The sequence below is a fragment of the Pongo abelii genome, chromosome 1, assembly GCF_028885655.2.
Source record: "Pongo abelii isolate AG06213 chromosome 1, NHGRI_mPonAbe1-v2.0_pri, whole genome shotgun sequence".
Classification (NCBI taxonomy): Eukaryota; Metazoa; Chordata; class Mammalia; order Primates; family Hominidae; genus Pongo; species Pongo abelii.
Window position 1 is genome coordinate 62,262,954 of NC_071985.2, and position 4,384 is coordinate 62,267,337.

The 4,384-nt window shown below is 37.0% G+C and overlaps 1 pseudogene; it reads right to left on the bottom strand.

Annotated features, from left to right (window-relative positions):
• Positions 1 to 2,892: 2,892 nt before the first annotated feature.
• Positions 2,893 to 3,981, bottom strand: LOC100433332 (farnesyl pyrophosphate synthase-like; annotated as a pseudogene).
• Between the last annotated feature and the right edge of the window lie 403 nt (positions 3,982 to 4,384).

Consider the following 4,384-nt stretch of genomic DNA (forward strand, 5'->3'; position numbering starts at 1 on the left):
TTTATTCAAAAGAAACCATAAACACGAGTTCTATGGGACAATGGGGTTGGCTTCACTATCTTTGAGGTCATAAAGTACCCTTTTATTTGCCTTCTCCTCAACTTTACCTCTGGTTTTGACAATTATTTAAGAAATGCAAACCTCAGGGAAAATAAGGAAAAAAGGAAGTAAGATGAGTGAGAATGAAAAAGCATTCCACACTGCCAGAGAAGAAAGAATACTCAGCCTGCAATAGATTTATTTATATAAATAAATTTGCATTTATCTAGATGATAATTTTTGTCCAGATTTCTTATTGGTACAGAACATCTTCTAGAGGTGTCCTTTATAAAAATTTGACTTAAACAATTAAATAGTCGTAGCAGCTATTGGGCTAAAAACTGTTGCTTGGCCATTGCCCAAATAAAAATAGGGGCAATGAATTCTTTCTTACAGTAAACACTAGGGCTGGGCAGTTACCAACTTATTTCAGATTGAATCAACTGTCAACAACTTGGCTTATGATGAAGAAATCACCACAAACTAATCTATCAAGTACACTATACGCATGTGTTCCAGATGAATCTTTCTAACATGCAACTATGACAGCTTGATGGCCTTTAGTGGTATTTAATTGCCAAGCTCTTAAAACTGATTTCCAATGTTCTCCATGATCTGGCTACATCTATCCTCTCTAGCCTGTGATTTTACTATGCCGTCCATCAAGCTTCACTTTCCAAGAATGCTAAACTGTTGATAATTCTTGCCTCTCTGTGTTTCTTGCCTCTGTTCTTTTGTTCATATTTCCCTCCATCTTGAAATTACCTGGTGCCTTCCTACATTCTCTCTGTCTCTCGCTTTTCACTTCCTTAAATTCAAATTTAATTTTATTGGATTCAATTCACTTCACACAACTCAGTATGTTACTTCTTTACCGGGGGACTGTCCTTGAACTCTGTGGTCTGGGTTAGGAATGTCTTCTCTTGACTGTCATAATAACTTTTATCTGTCACTGTTTTAGATTGTTCTTACCACAGTGTTTTATAATTGTCTGTTATGCAGTATTTCCAATACATCCCTCCCTATCTCTGCCTCCACTGGGATGGAAACTTTCTAATGTTAAGACTCTCAGTCAATGTATCTTTATGTCTCCAGAAATAACACTATGATGAATGCATAAGAAACAATGCATAAACCTTAAGTAAATGAGTAGAGAAGAGCTGTGACTAAGAGTAAGAGAAGATGGACAAGCTGGAGAGTGTGTAAATAGCCAAAGTCTGTGGAAAGCAATTTGAAAATATGTATTATGAATATTTAAATATTTATACTTTTTGAGTCAGTAATTCTACTTCCAAGATTCTAAGTAGTCTAAGAAATACGAATAGATGCTATACAAATATGCATATAAAACCTATAACAGAACTATTTTAAAATGCAAACCACTTTAGATAACCCAAATGTCCATGAATAGGAAAAAATCTAACTCAATTCTGGTATATACATGTGATGAAGCATGGAAATAACATTTTTAAAAGAATATTTAAGGATATGAGAAAATGCTCTTAACACAATAGCAATTCCATTTATGCATTTTTGATTCCTTTATTATATTTCCCAAAGTGTTGCCTATATGATGTTGATTTGTTATCTTTATTACTCTGAATATTAATTTAACCAGCATAAGTTTGAACATTGTTCTCTTTTCATTGATTTTTTCCTATTATACAGTGATTCATGTCAATCTTTAAAATCAGGCATTTCTTTAACTTAGGAAAGCTTATGTCTATTTTATCTTTGATTATGGCTTTTCTTACATTTGTTCTAATATTATTTTTAGAAAATATGAACTTACGTTGGATTTTTCTCTTATATAAATATCCATTATCTTATTTGGATATTTTCTGCTTATTGGCTATTTTTCTCTGACTTCTGGATTCAATTAACACATTAAAATTGAAATCAAGATTCAGATTTTGCTACAGAGTCACTTCTGCATATTGTTATTTCTGGTAAAAACCACATGTATAATGGCATTTTAGTTTCCTTTTATATGTTTTACTTCATTCAGCTTTCTTATCCCCTTCCACATTTATGGATACCTTTCCATTTCAGTCATTATAATATAATTTTGTTCATGTGTTTAATAGAGCCCATATTTTATTGAATTTTACTGAAAAAAGTGCTTTCCAAAATGTGTCTTGTATTTTATAAATGGAGTTTTCCAATAAATCTGGAATAGACTTTTTCTATTGCTTACTATAATGAAGTTTTTATCAAGTCTTATTTTCTCCCAGTCTTGGACAAAAATAGATAATATGCTGCACACATACAAATAAAATGTTGTTGCATCTTTCTTGCTGACATCTCACTGTCTACCTGGTTGAGTAAAATCTTGACAAAATTTTCTTCCTCTTAGATTTTAAATTATAAGTTTAGTTGACTTTCAAACCATAAGTAAAATGTTTAATATTAGTAGCTATTGTTTAGCTAGTGTTACCGCTATTGGATTGAGAAATAGTGTTCTTCTTTCACAGGTTGCTGTGCCTTTTATGCAGATAATTTAACCTTAGATTATTATAAGCTGTTTATAGTGCTTCTTACTCAGCAACATTAACTCTTAGAGTATCCTGATCCTATATCCTATAAACCCATTTATACTACATACTTCACATCATGGAATATACTGTACTATGACTAGTATATTTCTACTCCAAATATATGTATTAGTACCATAAAATTAAGAGTGCAATGGCAATGGCCACGTTTGTTGTGACTTGTAGGGCTGGATTCTAAATCTCTGTCCTACAGATGCACATTTGCTTATCCCCTAAAACTATGGTATGCATGCCCCCTTTTTTTCCACAATAATTTATTTATTGACAGCCTCCTCTCGCCTCCCTTGCAGTCTCTAAGTCACTTTTTCTGCTTGTAGATTTTGCTCACAAGCCCCAGAAAGATGGCTGGGGGCAGGGGCGCTGCGTACTGTTCGATAAGATCCATAATGTGACTGTAAGTGTCTTCCTCATATTGCAAGAAAACGGCTGGCAGATCCAGCTCCTCACATAGTGCCTTCACCCAGGCCACCTTCTCGGCTTCCTTCTGCCTGAATTTTCCTTCAGGATCTGGTACTGTTACGGAGTGGCCTGTTGCAGACACTGAACCACCAGCCAGCTGCATTTGTTGTCCTGGATGTCAGTGCCAACTTTGCCAGTCACACTGGGGTCCCAAAGAGGTCAAGGTAATCATCCTGAACCTGAAAGAACTCTCCCATCCCCAGCAGGATCTTCTTGGCATTGGCGTGCTCCTTCTTGCCATCAATTCCTGCCGTGTACATGGCTGCAGCTATAGGAAGGTAGAAGGAGTAGAAAGCTGTCTTGTACTTGACAATAGATTTGTGCCTCTTTTCAGTGAATCTGCCAAGATCCACATTGCACTGGGGGGCTGTGATGAGGTCTTGGGTCTGCCTAATCTCAGTCTGATAGGAACTCTGCAGGAAGAGCACAGTCAGGTTCAGGTAACAAGGCTGCTTCCAGCAATAGATCTTCAGCAGGTGGTAGATACATGCTTCCAGAAGGATAGCATCATTGATGGCATCTAAATCCATGCCCGGCTTCTGATACCAGCAGATCTGTCCCCGGCAGGTGAAGGATGAATCCATGATGTCATCTGCCACCAGGAAGAAAGCTTGCAGCAGTTCCACACACCAGCCCACAGTCAGGGCCTGTTGGAGACTATCAGCATCCTGTTTCCTTGGCTCCACCAGCTTCTGGAACACTACTAGCACTGTCAAACCTCGGTGATACTTGCCTCCAATGGCATTGTACTCCAGGACCTCCTTGAGCCGGGCAATTGCATCTCCCGTCTCTGGGTACCCCATCTCATCCTTAGCACCCTAACAATCTGGGAGAAGTGCTGAACAAAATCCTACTTTTCTTGGGCATAAACATCTGATTTCTGGTCTCCATTCATTCTGAGGGAGGAGCAAAGGGCTCTGTTCCTGGATGCGGGTCTGCATGACCCTTTAATAGACTTCCAGGATGTTTCATAGTACATAGTCCTGTACTATAAAGTTGTTAATGGGACATGAGAAGACCTGTGATGTGGCAGGGCTGGTGGTGGGAGATGAGGGTCAGCATTTATAAAGAATCGCTATGGACCCTATGCATTGTCATGGTGGTTGAAAAATACAGGTACATAATTAATTTTTTATGGGGACACTTTCCCAATACTGAATCATGTGATTATAACTTTCCTAAGTTTATACCTTGTAGTTAAAAATTTCTGTATTTACATAATTATTTTCTTAAAACAATTATGGAGACTTAACCAGGCAGCCTAATTTTTCAAATATTCAGAATGGAAGTCAGAATATTCCTTTAACTAATTATCATACCTAAATGTATTT